Source organism: Coenobita brevimanus, chromosome 93, assembly GCF_032717465.1.
Source record: "Coenobita brevimanus isolate Jiangsu-jjx chromosome 93, ASM3271746v2, whole genome shotgun sequence".
NCBI classification, from domain to species: Eukaryota; Metazoa; Arthropoda; class Malacostraca; order Decapoda; family Coenobitidae; genus Coenobita; species Coenobita brevimanus.
In genome coordinates, this window is record NC_137046.1 from 27,348,441 (window position 1) to 27,366,635 (window position 18,195).

Consider the following 18,195-nt stretch of genomic DNA (forward strand, 5'->3'; position numbering starts at 1 on the left):
AATATGCCTGTTTATTTGTTTAGTCTACAGGTTGAAAACTTAAAACACTTTTAGAAGTTAGTCATTTTTTTTTCTAGAAAGTAAATACTGTCAGGACTGTAGACAGTCCCTACAACGTCCCAAGGTTGTCTGTCAAAAATCATACCAAACTAAAGGAGGTGCCAGGTTTTTTCTGCGATGGTCTGGTAAAATTTTCAGCTGAACAATGGGGTAACTAAGTTCAAAGTTCAGTGTGTGTGTGTGTGTGTGTGTGTGTGTGTGTGTGTGTGTGTGTGTGTGTGTGTGTGTGTGTGTGTGTGTGTGTGTGTGCGTGTGTGCGTGCGCGCGCGTGCGTGCGTGCGTGTGCGTGCGTTCGTGCGCGCGCGCGATGCTTACTCTGCCTAAACTAAATTACTTGGCAAATATCGCTATGAACATACTGTAGTAGTATATTTCAGCACTATCATATATTCTTAGTCCAGTACACTCTAACGGCATTATCTCCAGTACCTTCTAAGTAATTCTCCATCATAAGGTGTTATCTAATGAAAATCTATTATGGATTTTGCTAGTGACCTAAAATTAACTACCAGAAAATATCGGCCGAGTTTGCGACACTTGGATACGCCTGTTCGCTTCGTTTATATTTTATGAGACAATCGAGCTCACAGTCAGCGGATATCAACGCAAAAAATATGGCAGAGAATGTATGCACTTTTGTTTAATGCTGAATTTCTAACTCGTGTCTGTGACGAGTGATGTTAACCTCTTTACTACGAGTTTTTTTTTCCCCAAGTCAAATCAAATGGTCTTAAGGAAGCGCGAATATAATAAAATCGTCGTGTGGATGCATGACTAGAAAGTGACGTATTGGTACTGAAAGGATTAATGGATAATATTTTCAACCCCGTAAACCGTGAGATGTCCGTCCTAAACTGAGTAAAATCGTCTGGAGGTGGCCACACACACACACACACACACACACACACACACACACACACACACACACACACACACACACACACACAGCAGTCATGTACTGAAATGGTTAAAATTCTCGTGTACAATATTCCACTTTTCTGTTAAATAAGAGATGAAAGGTTGGCATTTTTCTTGACTGGGAAAAACGTATTCAAAGTGCCTTTGGAGATATCACAAGACTTCTTCCTTAGTCATTTATTTTGCACATTTTACCACAGTATCCTCCTCTATGTTACTGGTACAAACTATGTCGATATTAAACGATAAAAAGGCTACAGGAGAAAGCTAAAATGCTATACGCGAAATAAACTCGCTAAAGAGTGGTTAGTGCGAAGCCTCATATAACATTCTGAATGCAGCCCTACACCTTGAGGAATTTTATGGCGTGTAACTATGAACATCACCATACACTTGTATCAAGTTAACAACATAACTATTACAACATTGATAAGACAAGGTAACAATATACAGTAATTACTTACAATGTAAAATGTAAGACTAATGGTCGAATGCTTAACAAAAATGTGGATACTTCGCGTTACACCCGACGCTAGTCTATATGTTTAATCAAAATGTGCAATTAGGAAGTCTGGGATGCCACATTTGTGTGACCTGTATGTGCCACACTGCTGGAAAAACTGTGAAGCTCAAGAAGGTGTCTTCTTGATCGTTCGCAAACACAAATACTGATATATCATCATACCACTCTTCTTGTACCGCCATGTTTGCCAATCTCACCCCATGCCACAATTGTGACAGCATACGGACAAATTGTGGAATCTACTTGTGTAGCGCGCCAACTGCACAGTTGTGAAATGCCACAAATTTTGTTTAAACTTACGACCACTGGGTTTGTATAAACTGTAATATTACTAATTCGGTGATGGAAATGTGGGAATGTATTGAAACTTGCCTTCCCTACACCGCAGACTTCATTCTCCTGTCTCCCTTCCCCTAACTCCCTCCCCCTCACTCCCCACTCTCTCTCTCTCTCTCCCTCTGTGTGTGTGTGTGTGTGTGTGTGTGTGTGTGTGTGTGTGTGTGTGTGTGTGTGTGTGTGTGTGTGTGTGTGTGTGTAATCGAGGTATATGAGGTAATTAAATATATTTGCAAATTACAACTATCCTGTTTTATATTTCATTGTTTCATACTCTTGAGCGTTGAGCGGGCAGACCGTTTTTTGAAGCCCAGTTGTCTTGCACATGCCTGCAGATGACACACGGCATTAGCGTTATTCTGTTGCACTATCTCATTCAGAACTAGGGTGATCCGACTCGCATTTTTCTGCTGACAAGTCGCTGACGTTTCTGAAAGATCATTGAAGATTTTTAACCAAAGTAAAATGCGCAAACTATCCCATCCGTCGGCCTGGAGCAAGTTACTGCTAACCATATTCAACACAATGCTCCTCCGATGACGTACTTTTTAGTATGTGTGCTGTCCCCAGACGACTTCATTCAGCTTCACACACAACCCTACTAGTGATGGCGTTACTCAAGCATATATCTAACCCGTCCAGTTCCAAAAATCAGTTCAGTCGTTGCGAGAGGCATACCGAAAAAAAGACCTGGGACGAGGTTATAGAATGTGACCTCAGGAATAAGGGACTGAACGGGGAGGCTGCCAGAGATCAAGCTGCGTGGAGAGCTGCTATTAGGTGACCAAGGCCGACGCAAGCAAGCATGTTTGGGGCCTTTATAAAAAGATATGATAAATTCACTGGGATATGCTAAACACAAAATAAAAAGTGCGTCATCCGAAAGGGCTTTTACGTTTGCTATTACAAATACTACACTAATGGTATGTTACATTCAGTCCCAAAATCTCCCCAACTGCAGTTCCAGTGTTTGATATATATAAAAAAAAAAAAACATACGATCTAGAATGTAATCTAGTTGTATCCTTGACTAACGCAATATTTTTCTGTTTTTCTGATCGCATTTTTTTTTATAATAATTACAATTGTGTGTCTCCGGAAATACGCCAAACTCGTCAACGAGATACGGACACGGGATATTGAAACTGTTTGCTCTGCCGATCGGGGCCTGGATAAGGACAGATATAAATGGGGATAACGGCTGACGGGAGAGATAGGCCACAAACTAAATCCAGTGTTGAAAAATGATCGACGGTAGAGATAGTGGGTTTCAATTTTATATTATGTGCACTATCTCTAACCGTACGGTACCCGGTACATGTACTTTAAGTATTAGTTCTGAACTGGTTACAGGGATTCTTTGCTTAGTAAGTTTTGTTTTCAGTTCTTTTACAACCACTTAAATAAAACGCACGCAGTATTTTAGTGCTACACTCAAATGTGTGTAGCTTTTAACCATTTCTTAACCGGGCCACGAGGACATGTATTTGTACTTATCGCAGGGAACTGAGTGGGGACGAGAAAGGAAACAAATCCAAGTTTTGATTAACAAAATGATATTTTCCCTATGCTGAATAAGTATAAAACAAGTTTCACTAACATCAACATCGTCGTTTAGCAAAGAGTTTGTTGGCACACAGGCACACCAGCACACATCACACTACACAGGGCCAACCTTTCACCGGAAAAATTATAACACTCTTACCACTGAGTTCGCGGGGATTTAAAAAGAATAAATAACAGGTAACAAAACTTAAGATACTGTAATGATCTAGAAATAACAGGGGAAGCAGGGAACCAAAGAAGTCACAATAACAGCATATAAAATAGCGGAATATAAAGTCACAACTCCCCTCCACACATAATGTCCGAAACAGATGGGAAGCGGCTCAGGCAAAATATACTGGGCTCATGTGTGCCATTATGGCTTGGACGGGATGGCATTAAGTGGACCCAACTGGGAGGACTGAAATGGGATGAGAGTTAATAGACTATTGTGTGGTGGACAGAAATAGAATGCTATTGAACAGACTGACGGTCGTATTTCATAGCACCTCATCCATAGCTATTCATTCTGCACTTTACACCTAAATACCTTGTATTTTTATTTACGCAAAGTACTCTGAAAAAACTACGATATAAATCATAAAATAAAAGCTTAAAACGTGATATGCAAAATAAAATGCTAAGGAACAGATGCTACGTAGCCTCCTATTTCACTGACAATAAAGCCCTAAGACTGAGTCAGCTGAGACGGATCAAAAGGGCAGGCTGCTATGGAGGTGGGGATGTGCTGGCCGAAATGAGCAAGACTGAGTGCACAAAGGTCGTGGGTTGAGTTAGGAGTGTCAGACTGGACGGCTGGAACGGACTGAAGAAGGCTGAGAATACACTGTGTTTGACAGGCCTGAAATCAGTGCAGGTTTGGGTGATCTGTGGTGGAAGGAACTAATTATGATCTCTGGCCCATACCAACAGCTTTCAACGCGAATATAAGGTAACCGCTAAAAGGTAACTAAACTTTAAATAATAATAGGAAATAAGAGAAAAAAATCTGAGGAAAGCCTTAAAAAACCAAAATAATAAATAGCCTGACTAAAAGGTATAGGTCAGTATTGACTGCATTAACATAATTTATGAAACTTGCTACAGATGGATAGAAGTAAATAAAAAAATAAACAGGTTAAATACCATCTAAAATTACTAGACAGGTCAGGATAAATTGGAATTAGAATGACAGGATGTTTGCTGTGTGTGTGTGTGTGTGTGTGTGTGTGTGTGTGTGTGTGTGTGTGTGTGTGTGTGTGTGTGTGTGTGTGTGTGTGTGTGTGTGCAACTAATGAAAGCAGGGAGTGAGCCTGGTAGCCAGCGTCATTAATATTCCACACACGGAACTCACACGGAAAAACACATTCCAAAGTTGGTAGGATAAAATTACTGTCTCCTACATATAAAATCCCAACCCGTCTCATTATATTACTTCCAAAACTAACGACCCATACCGATATACACTACAGAAAATCCACATCAAACGTAAAAACTCCGAGAACATTCTATAATAAGTTCCAAGAAATAGGGACTGGTGAAGAAACAGACCATCATGTTGCATCAATTTCCGGTTGTTTTGGCAGTGTGTACATGTTTCAAGGGGCACTGCTGGTTGCTTCCACGTTTGCTAAATATACAGTACACTCAGTCGCAATGGATTTCATTATATTACGAAGCCAATCAATTACACATTTCAAAAGAAGTGTAAATGGGTTGTGTGATAAGTCCGTCATGTTTCAGATCCTTTAACCATAAGTTTCTCGTATGCAAAGTTACAAGATCCGTGAGAACCAAGATGGGTATCCCTTTAATCTTGACTTTCGTAAACATAACCATCCATAATTATACTACCGTTCGTCTAAACTATCAGTAAGATCGTGTCAGCATTCTACTATCACAGTCTATGAAAATCTTTCAGCATCACATTTAAATACTCTATCTATATATTCCTTCTAGTTTTCTATCATAACATATAATTCTCTCAGCACAGGTCCATTAACATTCCATTAAATCCTTACTGCCAAACCCAACAAAATTCTCAAATGTTTCAATTGAAATCAATGAAACATTCTACAGGAGCCTCCCAGGTTTTGTATACGAATACAAAAACCTTCGATCATCATTCGCTTACAAATCAGCCACAGTTCGCTGACAAATACCAACACATTTCTCCAGCGTTCGTCTGCAAACTCCTAAAGGCTCCTTCCAACGTTCGTCTGAAGTTGCAAAAATCTTTTTTTCAAAGATAAAATACCTTCAGCCTCAGAAGGTCTAATAATCGTATATGGTCTTGGCTACCACAATATGATTTTACTTTATTTACGAGCTGGAAATGTAAGACAGAGCCTTCAGTAACCCCTACACGGGCACGACTTAAATGTTTTTGCTGTCAATATAAGATTTTAATTTGCTGATTACAAACGTCTCAAGCGCAAGTTAGAGATAACCTTTACTGCTCCGTTCGCCACAAGACATCTCTGCTTAACTTAAAACCGTCCGTCCATCAATCCCGTCAATACCAAAGCTTTCCAAAATATCGAAATAAATCATCTAGCGGGGGAAAAAAAAATTGTGATGGTAGTGAAGGAGTTAATTAGAGTCAGGCTGTAGGCGGCACTCCAGCGGGGCCTTTTATGGAATATTGGGCCTGAAGAGCTGACTGGAAAAAGAGGAAGAAATTCTGAGGATAAACTTTTGCTCGTAACCCTTAACCTTTTCTTACTCTCACTGCCCCTCTCTCCCTCCCTCCCTTCAATCTCCTTCCTTACTATTCTCTGTCATTACCACTTTTCCCTACGGTCTCTCTCTCTCTCTCTCTCTCTCTCAATACACTCAACTTACTGCCTCATCTCCTCTTTTCCACTCTCTTCTCTTCTACTCCCACTATCCACCCCTTGATATCTCTCCCCTTCCCACTGCTCCATCCACACATTATCTCTTTCTTCTCCTTTCTCACTTCCAGCTCTACTTTTCACACGCACGCCCTCCTTCCCCCTTATTTTCATCCTCCTCCTTCCCCTCCATCTCTTCCTCCTCCCTCACACCTACGCCTCCTCATCTTACATCATTAAATCCTCCCACTATCTTATTTTGAGAGATAGATAGATAGATAGATAGATAGATAGATAGATAGAGAGAGAGAGAGAGAGAGAGAGAGAGAGAGAGAGAGAGAGAGAGAGAGAGAGAGACTGTGTGTGCGTGTGTGTGTGTGTGTGTGTGTGTGTGTGTGTGTGTGTGTAGAGAAAAGATGGAGGGGGGGGGGAGCAAGTGAAGAAAAAGTAACACGAAGGAATGAAGGAAGAAAAAGATAAAGCGAGTGTGTGGATATGGTTCAGAGAAGAGAAGAGGGGAGAGGAGGGAGAAAGGGTAGCAGAAGGGATGATGGAAAGGTGGAAGAAGAGCTGCAGAATGAAGGAGGGAAGAGTGGCAGAAGCAGATGGCAGGGAGGAGATAAGAAGGCAGTGATTGGCAGGATGAAATAGACGTGTGGAGAGGGGGAGGGGAGGGGAAGGAGGTGAAAGGAGTGGATGGATATAAGAGACGAACTGCCATGGAAGGGGGTGGGGAGGAAAGGAGAGGAAGACAGATGAAGAAAGAAATAGAGTCCAAGTGAAAAAGATGAAGGGATAAGTGAGAATGGAGTGAGAAAAGGAGGAAGAACGGGGACAGGACTGAAATGGGGAGAGAAGAGCGGAAGAGAATGTAGAGGGAAGGCAAGGGGAGGGATAACATTAATCAAGAAGGCATCAGGGTCTTCATTCGTCACATTAATACACAGGGAAGGGGGGAGGAGGAGAGAGAGAGTTGGGTCAGAGAAAAAAGTGGAGAGAGAGAGAGAGAGAGAGAGAGAGAGAGAAAGCGGGGGGGGGGGATAAGCATGAACTATCCAGGGAACTGGTACTGGAGAGTATACTGTAGTTTTTTCGTCTTAGCTTGGCCGACAGTTTCGTCTTTTCCACCTTCTTTCTCCCAGCTGTGTGGCAGTAAGGCAATGTCAACGGCACTACAGCCTTGCCACAGCATTTCTCCACATCCAGCATAATATTTAATTGTTAGTCTATTGTTACAACTCAGCATTCAATATGGCGCCATGACAATTTTAGACTAAGAATAAAAGGAGTATAAAACGAATCTTTATATTATACATGCATACATACACATACAGTATGTATGTATGTATGTACAGTACGTACAGTATATGCAATACGTATAAAACACGATTAAATATAAGTGTAAACTTGGCAAATAAACAAATATAAGGACATCTGATGAGACTAAACAAAATCTTCAAAAAAATTAAATTTAATCTCCGACAAAAGACTGCTGAAGTAAAATGTACCGTACTCTAGTGTAAAAATCCTGTATATTTACAGGCCAGATTATTAAAACTAAACTGCGTCATGGATTGCAACTGCCTGAACCAGAAAATAACAGAAAATGAAAGAGCAGGAAAAATAACAGCTGAGGAAAAAAGAGAAACTTTGGTCGAGACAAAAGAGTGAGAGGAGGGAGGGAGGGAGGCAGGATGATGGGTGGGGAGGGAGGGAGGGAGGCAGGATGATGGGTGGGGAGGGAGGGAGGGAGGAACGATCAAGCGAGGGTAGGGAGGGAGGGAGGCAGGATGACGGGTGGGCAGGGAGGGAGGGAGGCAGGATGATGGGTGGGCAGGGAGGGAGGGAGGCAGGATGATGGGTGGGGAGGGAGGGAGGGAGGCAGGATGATGGGTGGGGAGGGAGGGAGGGAGGCAGGATGACGGGTGGGGAGGGAGGGAGGGAGGCAGGATGATGGGTGGGCAGGGAGGGAGGGAGGCAGGATGATGGGTGGGCAGGGAGGGAGGGAGGCAGGATGATGGGTGGGCAGGGAGGGAGGGAGGCAGGATGATGGGTGGGCAGGGAGGGAGGGAGGCAGGATGATGGGTGGGGAGGGAGGGAGGGAGGCAGGATGATGGGTGGGGAGGGAGGGAGGGAGGCAGGATGATGGGTGGGGAGGGAGGGAGGGAGGCAGGATGATGGGTGGGCAGGGAGGGTGGGAGGCAGGATGATGTGATTGCAGGCAGGGAGGGAGGCAGGATGATGGGTGGGGAGGGAGGGAGGGAGGCAGGATGATGGGTGGGGAGGGAGGGAGGGAGGCAGGATGATGGGTGGGCAGGGAGGGAGGGAGGCAGGATGATGGGTGGGGATGGAGGGAGGGAGGCAGGATGATGGGTGGGGAGGGAGGGAGGGAGGCAGGATGATGGGTGGGGAGGGAGGGAGGGAGGCAGGATGATGGGTGGGGAGGGAGGGAGGGAGGCAGGATGATGGGTGGGCAGGGAGGGAGGGAGGCAGGATGATGGGTGGGCAGGGAGGTAGGGAGGCAGGATGATGGGTGGGCAGGGAGGGAGGGAGGCAGGATGATGGGTGGGGAAGGAGGGAGGGAGGCAGGATGATGGGTGGGGATGGAGGGAGGGAGGCAGGATGATGGGTGGGGAGGGAGGGAGGGAGGCAGGATGATGGGTGGGGAGGGAGGGAGGGAGGCAGGATGATGGGTGGGGAGGGAGGGAGGGAGGCAGGATGATGGGTGGGGAGGGAGGGAGGGAGGCAGGATGATGGGTGGGCAGGGAGGGAGGGAGGCAGGATGATGGGTGGGGAGGGAGGGAGGGAGGCAGGATGATGGGTGGGCAGGGAGGGAGGGAGGCAGGATGATGGGTGGGCAGGGAGGGAGGGAGGCAGGATGATGGGTGGGGATGGAGGGAGGGAGGCAGGATGATGGGTGGGGAGGGAGGGAGGGAGGCAGGATGATGGGTGGGGAGGGAGGGAGGGAGGCAGGATGATGGGTGGGGAGGGAGGGAGGGAGGCAGGATGATGGGTGGGGAGGGAGGGAGGGAGGCAGGATGATGGGTGGGGAGGGAGGGAGGGAGGCAGGATGATGGGTGGGGATGGAATTGAATTTGAATTTGATACATTTATTGAGATACACAATACTGTACATATAAAAATAGTAGTTGTACAATATCTCAAAAGGAAGATGATACTTAGGTAGTCATCTTCCCGAGCCTATTAATGTATTAGATTACAATATACTGTACGTGTGATTGGTCAATAATTTTAAAGAGGACTAATTAGTAATCTTATATACAGTAATCCATGTATTAAACTGTACAGTGAGTATAAAGAGTGCTGTTGTATGTAGTTACATGGAATTTGTTTGAGCATACTGATATATACCATATGTATATACATATTCACGTACACAAGATCGGTGAATGGAATAGGAAACAGAGGTCACAAACAGTAATACATTTGTACACACATAAAACTTATACATAGTGATCTACATATACATCCATGGAGGGAGGGAGGGAGGCAGGATGATGGGTGGGGAGGGAGGGAGGGAGGCAGGATGATGGGTGGGGAAGGAGGGAGGGAGGCAGGATGATGGGTGGGGAGGAAGGAAGGGAGGCAAGATGATGGGGGAGGGATGAGGAGGGAGGATCAGGATTAGGTGACTCATGATTGATTGGAGGAGGAGGAATTGAAAAAAATGGAATACATATATCAGAGTAGAAGAAGGAGACAACAGGAGGAAAGGGAGAGAAGAGAGTAATGACAGACGTAAAGATAAAAGCTATAGAGTAAGAGCGACAAGGAGACAGAAGAAAAACCAGAAAAATGTAATTTAAACGATTACGAAAGAAGGAAGAGGAAGAGAAATGTGACGGACGAATAAACTAACATATACAGTATCAGGCAGTGATATCATGAGAAATTATAGAGATGGGACGAGCTGAAGCAGGCAATACAGCACAGTCTGAGGCTGGCAGACAGAGAGGAAATGGCAAACGAAGACAGGGACTAGACGAGGGCAGGGAAGGATGAGAAAAAGAAAACGTATATCTATAAGATAGATAGATAGATAGACAGATAGATAAAATGCATTATATCAGAAAATACATTACAAAGAGTGGAATACAGACTCAATCAAGCAGTCTGCCTATCCGTCTGTCTGTCTGTCTGTCTCTCTCTATAGAATGACTAGAAGGAAGTGGCAAAGAAAGGGAGGCTGATGGGGGGGGGGAAGTCGATGAGGAAGGAAGGAAAGGAGGGCAGGAGGGATGGAATGACAACAGACCTACACGAAGGAATAATGGAATATGATAAAGGGAAAAGCAGACGAAGGAGGAGGACAGGGTGGAAGGAAAAATGCAGGGCAAATACATGAAGTGGAAGGAAGGAAGGAAGGAAGGAAAGAAGGAAGGAAGGAAGGAAAGAAGCAAGGAAGGAAGGAAGGAAGGAAAGAAGCAAGGAAGGAAGGAAGGAAGGAAGGAAAGAAGCAAGGAAGGAAGAAAGGAAGGAAGGAAGGAAGGAAGGAAAGAAGCAAGGAAGGAAGGAAGGAAGGAAGGAAAGAAGGAAGGATGGATGAATGGTTGGTTGCAGGGAAGGAACGATACTGAAAATATTGAAGGGAGCACGGAATGATACAGGAAAAAATGTAAGCGGAAAGCAAGAAGGAAAGAAAGAAGGAAAGAAAGATGGAAGAAAAGAAGGAAGGGTGGGTATTAAGGCTGGAGGGACACTGATAAGCACACAACACCTCGCCTTCTCACACGAAGTTTAGTCCTGATTACAGAATGATGGATGGAGGGATGCGTGGAGAAACAGTCCAAGAGAAAAGAGGGAGGAAGAAGAGGATGAAAGTAAGAAAAGGAGGAAAGATAGAGGCGAAGAAGAAAGGAAAAGTAGAATATGATGACGATGACCTACTTTTCACTTTACTCAGTCAACAACCATACGATCTGATTCAGGTAAAGAGCAGCCGAATAATATATGGGTTAATGAAGGCTGTCTCACCGATTTGAAAGTCTGCGGCAAAGCTAATATACTCGTTTGGAAGCATCAGGATTATACAACAAAACTACGTCATCGGAATCAAGGGGATTACTTAATAAAGTTTTACTTATCACTCAGTATCAGAAAAAAAGTTCAAAAGTAATGACTAGTAGACTTCAAAACTCCGCCAGCAATCTCCACGGCGACAAAACAACAATACATCAAGATTAAGTCCCACTCACACCACGACAACAAGAGACCCTCGCCGCTACGGCTGTCTCCTGTCTGTCGTTATGACTATGTTATTTTCTGTTGCACGGTTTGTAAGGACACTCCTTTCACACAAACAATACAGCACACAGGAAAAAATCTTACATGGGTAAGTTCGAATTCTTTGAAAATATATGTACGATGAAGTCTCAAAAATCACTCACCGACTCACTCACTCACCCACCCCCCTACACGCGTGCACACGAGAAAATACACACCCCAACTACACGTGAAAATATGGAGAAAGAAGTTGCTTAAAAATAATAATAAAAAGGACAGGCAATACGCTACGTGATGGTGTAAATCAAGTTAAAGCCACTCGTGAGAAGGCACAGGAAACATGAGTGATCACAAAAAGGGAAACTGATAATCTGGAATGTAATCAAGAAGACAAGACTGGGTAGTAACAAATATGAAGACACGCAAACAAAAAAGGAAAAGAACTGTAAGAAAATGGTAACCTAATAATTAAAATAGAACAAGATGTGAGTTTACAGAAAGTATGAGACAAACGAAATACGAGAATTAGGAAGAGAAATGCATAGCACTCTCAGGAAAAAAGAGAATAAGGTAACGTAAGATAACTAAGAGAAAGGAGACAGAAGAAAGCACAAAAAAGAGTATGAATACACTAGAAAAGACAGAAATGCAATATAAAGGAGGAAAGAGCAAGGCAAATGTGGAAAAGTCAAGAGAAAGGGTATCACCAACTAAATAAACAAATAACAGCAAGAAAGAATGAGAACCGGCTTGAAACGACATATTGTGTTTCAGGATGGACAATGCTCGAGAAAAACTAGACTGCACGATAACAGAGAGCGAGACAAAAGAATTAAAATCGAGAGAAAGGCTATCACACAAGAGAAGAGGAGGAGGAATGAGAATGCGTGGGGAATGGCGTGTTGTTTTACGTGGACAGTTACAAGAATGCAGCGCCTGATGTCCACAATAACACGTCGTTACGGCCACTACCTTCCTGCCATTCTTCTTACCTCCTTTTTCATGTGTTATTTGTCCCCTTTCCCTCCCTCCCATTACTGCCATATCTGCATACGAAGAACGATTAAATAAAGTGAATTAAGTCCCCCTCAAAAAAAAAAAATAATAATAATAATAATAACAGTTTAAGAAGATTGACTCCAAGTACAGTTGTCAATAAATTCGATGAAGTATAAAAATCTGTTCAAAATACAAATGCTACAACCAGAAGCAATAGGATAAAACTTAAAAGTATGAGCCAAGGATGCAGTGTTCTTGTTGCTGATGATGAGTAAACACGGTCTACCTAGCCAAACAGACCCATCAACTGCAGGCAAGCAATCCCCCTTGCAGGGCCATCCTATGCAATGAAACTAAGTTCCCAAGCCATGGGGAAGAACATGGAAGTATGGTTCCCTGATGGGCCCCACATTTCCTGGGTTACAGTATTAGGCTTATCGCTCAGTGTATAGCAACCCGACATGGAAAGAAGAGTAATAAAAATGACAGCTCCAGCGCGCACGCACGCACGCACGCACGCACGCACGCACGCACGCACGCACACACACACACACACACACACACACACACACACACACACACACACACACACAAAATGATAAAGGTGAAGGAAATAAGCAGCATTATATCAAGTGAGTGGCTGATGGTCGCCACCACCTACCTCTAGGACGCAATTAAAATAGAAGGAACAGCTGCTTTAGAATGAATAACTGCCTTAAAAACTGCACAGTGGACCATCGGGATAAGCTGTCAGAAACTGCCGATGCAGTCAATTAGGTAAGCATTCCAACACTATAAAACACGACGAAGTTTACTGTTGTATTTCATACGCTGTCATGTATGCAGGCAACTGAGACAAGATACATTAATAAGGTCTGTAAGCTACGATTCTGTGCCTCTACAGAAATTATAAATTACATTGTTATTATGTAAGAGGGAGAAGTGTGTAGAGGACAGCCTTTCTTTTACCTGCATCGATAGACGCATAGATAGATAGATAGATAGATAGATAGATAGATATATAGATAGATAGACAAAGAGGCGCCAAGCACAATATACTGGCAGCAAGATAAATACACGTTGTTGTTGTTACTATTTTTCTTTGAGAATTTTCTAAAACTGAAATTATACACTGATAACATCATCTTCACTAGATATATTTCTCCTCTCTGGCCCACTTCATAGCAACATCCGAGGCCGGGCTGTCCACACCACTCTTTTCGTGACCCTATCCATAGAATTTTTATAAGTAATCTTGTCAACGAGACCATCGCCCCACAAACAGCACCCGCCTCCACTGGGTGTGCTCATACCGCCCTGTTCACCACTCACAACCACTGCAGCCTATACCGATCACGCCTCTTCTCCAGCTCCTATTTTATGCCTTCCCAGTGAAAACATCTAACTAACCTACACCTATAATTTATGCTACCCCAGTGGATGGACCCGAAGCGACCTGAACAAACAGAAAGCAAATGAAACTGACTAAAACAGAGCTGCTTTGATCGGTTAAGGTTTGAACATGATTTAAATCAAGTGGCATGATGAATCCTAGTCGACCTGAATAAATTTTAAGGGACCGGAAGTCCCTTGAATAGAACGACCTGGAGATGTTTGGGATCATTTATGAACTAAACTTCCCTAGTCTGAACTGACAGTCTCAGTGAATATGAGACCTTTCTGAACTAACCTATTTCTTAATAGGCTTTCTTGGACCTGACTGGGCCTAAATACACAATAATGGCTCTAAACTGACAAACTGATATGAATGGTCCTAACTGACGTGACTGGTTCAAAATGTCAATCATGGGACTACTTGGACCTGAAAACAGGTTTAATTAACCGTACTGCGCCAGAACTTACCTAACAGCCATGACTGCCCTTGAACAGACCGAACTGATCTGACGTGGATCTGAACAGTGACCTTACAGTGGCAGGAATGACCATTTATTATCCCAGTTTGTCCTAATTGGACGTAAATTAACCTAAACAGACCAACTAATGGACCTGAATGGAGCTGATTGCCCTGAATGGACCTTATTGAACATCAAAGATCCTAAAATGATCTGAATGCACACACACACACAAGAAAAAAAAACTAAATTTATCTAATTAGAATTGTAGTCGTTCGAATACACTGAAACCAACTTAATGGGTGTGAATGTGGGTAACATTACCTGAAATGACCTGACTGGGTATGAAGGGTCTGGATGGATCCACCCGAGATGGTCTAATTTACAACAACATAATTTGCTGCTTACTAGATCGCAAATGAAAACTGTCTGTTTCGATTAGCTGAGGCGGTATTGTCGGTACAATGCACTGCACTGCCGAGGAACGTGTTTCTTTACGTGTGTTCACACGTGCGTCTGATCTTAACGTAACTGCGTTGCAGCTATCACGACTCCTGTTATGACTGTTTCCCCTGCTCTTTGTCTCTTCTCACGTCATTATGCCCATTACCTTTCTAACTTTCCACCATTCCTTTCCACTCCTTCCTTCATTCTTTTCTTTATTCACTTCCTTTTACTCCTGCCGTTAATCATTCACTAATTTTCAAAATTAAAGTTGCCAAATGAAAGAATAGAAAATATAAAATGGAAAGAGAAAGGTGAATGCAGGTGTGGAATGAAGGCTGGGCCGGGTAGCATACGATGGGAGGGAGGGAGAGAAGGAAGGCGAGACGGACAGATTATTTAAAAAAAAGAAAAAAAAAAAAGAAGAAGAAGAAGATGGGTGAAGGAAGTGGCTAAGAAAAGATATACTAGACAGGGATGGATGGATGGTGGGTGGGTGACTAAAGCAAAGGAGAGAGGATGGGTACCTAGATGGAAGGAAAAAAGGTAGGTGGGAGGGCAGCAAGAGAGGTACTCGTACGTGTTAGAAGAAAAAGCAAGAGACGAGGATGAAATAATTAATGCATGTATAAGAGTAGAATGAAAAAAGAAACGTGGCAAGGCAAGCAGGAAGAGTGAAGGAGGCCAAAATGCAATGAGAAGGAAAAGATGAGAAAGAAAATGGAAAACGTAGTAAGCAACAACAAGGAAACAGGAACGATCGTAGACTGGGGTAGCGGGTAGGAAGAAAAGAAGGCAAACAAAACAGGGTAATGACAGTAAGGAAGTAAACCAGAACAGGGCAATGAGAATGAGTGAACGAGGGAAGGACAGAGTCATTAGCAGGAAATAAGGAAAGGAATTATAGGGAAAGGAGAATGAAGGAATGAAAGGAATGTGGCATGGTGAGAGGGCTGGGAGAGAATCCCCTACTTTATCGCTGGCCACCAGATGAGAAATTAGCTTATAACCACCAGCACCACCACCACCTCCCTCTCCTCCCTTCCCCCCCTTCTCTCTCTCTCTCTCTCTCCTTCCTCCACAACACCTGTGCTCCATAATTAACCAGCTGTCTCATCCACTGACTTTCTCGTGTGTGTGTGTGTGTGTGTGTGTGTGTGTGTGTGTGTGTGTGTGTGTGTGTGTGTGTGTGTGTGTGTGTGTGTGTGTGTGTGTGTGTGTGTGTGTGTGTGTGTGTGTGTGTGTGTGTGTGTGTGTGTGTGTGTGTGTGTGTGTGTGCGTCTGTGAATGAAAGAGAGAGAGAGAGAGAGAGAGAGAGAGAGAGAGAGAGAGAGGGGGAGGGGGTATGTGTGTGTATATACATTTCTCGGTTACATACGTGTACTGTATATGTGTATGTACAATAATCGATTATGTACGCATACATATACTGTATTTATGTATGTTTGTGTGTATCGAATAGGTATGTTTCTGCCTTCCTCTTCCCTCCTTTTCATCCTCCTACTCTCTCTCTCTCTCTCTCCCTCCCTTCTCTCTCTCGCTACTTTCAGCCTCACTTTAACTCATTACTCCTCCTTCCCTCTCAAGCCTTTTATCCAACTTTATCCAGGCTTTTCATACCTGATCGCTATTCCTCTCATTACCTCTTTAACCCTTATATTTACTTCATTAATCTCTCTCTCTCTCTCTCTTTCTACGTTCATCCCCCTCCTTTGACTTCTTGTATCCCACTGTCTCTCTAGTTTATCCTATTTCTCTCCTTTTGATCTGTTCCTTTATAATCCTTCCCTTCTCTTCCCAACACTCCTCCTATTCTGTTCAACTAATCCTTTCCCTCATTTATGACTTCCTTTCCTTCCATTTCCTCCTCCTTTCCGCTGACCTTCCATCTTCTCACTTCATCAATCATCTGCATCCCCTTCCACTCTCCCTCCGTATCTTGTCTCTCTCATCCTACTTCTTCACATCATTCTGAACCATTTATTCAGTCAGTTTTCTCGTCCTCGTTCGTTCCTCCACTCTCTTCCTTCCCACTGTTCACTTTTCCCATTCTTCTCGTCGGTTCTTGAACACTAATAAGTTTAATTATTAAAATGTACTTGATACAACCACTGCTATTACCAGGTCTACCACAGAACCTCAGTTACGATCACTGTTAACCACACAAACCTCACCCACGGCCATGTCACCAGTTACCTTTAGAGCCATGGACACAACACAAGCTTGCACTGCACTGCATTACTATACCGCCGTTAGGCTATCCACCACTGCCACCATATTACATAACCCTTAGCATTACCCACCAAGACAATTATGATACATTTACTCCCACACATCACTGCCATCAATCACCATTGCGGGTCAGGCAGGGGTAGCAAAGATTATTAACAGTAATTTTTGTCGATTAGCTATATCAATTTTCGTACTTTTTCCAGAACAAGAGATTATCTATTTTTCTTTGGATTGGAAAAACACAGATTTTGACTTAAGCAGTTCTTTTAAAAGCAACTGATTTATTTAAAAAATACTAATTTTGTTTCCCGAATAAAATCTTCGTGTGAAACGAGTGTGGAGACAGAAATAACCGGTGTACGACGTTAAAACCTAATAATTATGAGTTTCATTTTTATTACATTTGGTGGTCCAGTAGCAAGATGCCTGATGATCTAGTGGTAAATCATTAAAGTCAGGGTGATGGCTTTGACATGTCCCTCACTAAAAAATGTAACGTAAAAACAGTAAAATAACCCTTTCAGCCATACGGTCACATATTTTGATCTGCCTAACACCATGCGATTTTACTCAGTTTAGCAGCGACGTCCTCGTGCTAAAGACTTATTCATGTGTAGTACTGTAACTGTCTCTGCTTATCAGGGTTTAATTCTTAAGGTATATAACGCTACTGACATGAGAAAATCAAATGAATAACGATGAATACCCACTGAGTAAATTCATAAACAGTACTCTAGTGCACTATTATACCAGTTATACGAGAAAATAGTGGTCACTGGATACATAATGGAGCAAATGGGTTCGTCGACCTGTAAGCATAATTAACAGCTGGCAAACCCATCAGTTGGCAAAACCGTTGCACCACGTCAAAATGATCTTTTATTTTCCAGTGTGATCGAAATCCCTGCCCTTGCGATGCAGCCCACCTGGATCAATTTTGGTCACTTTAGGTCAGGTTAGGGTTATTTGGGACTTAAGTGACGTCAGTACCATTCTTAGATCCACGCCATTCCGGCCCTCCACAGCCATTCAAGGCCAGTCAGGTCACTTCACGTCAGCTCAGGGCCAGTTACGTCCTTCAGGTTTTTAGGTTCATCATTGCTATTTTATTTCCAGTCCGGTCCTTGACACCCAACTGCTATTAGTCAGGTCAATGAAGCAGTTCAGGGCATGGCGGTATGGGGCAGGGCAATCCAGGCCTGCTCAG

General features: G+C 43.4%; 1 protein-coding gene across 1 annotated transcript in view; it reads right to left on the reverse strand.

The window, feature by feature from the left end:
• Window positions 1-18,195, reverse strand: part of Trpm (transient receptor potential cation channel, subfamily M) — a 933,145-nt gene that overhangs the window by 757,293 nt on the left and 157,657 nt on the right. The window lies entirely within an intron of this gene.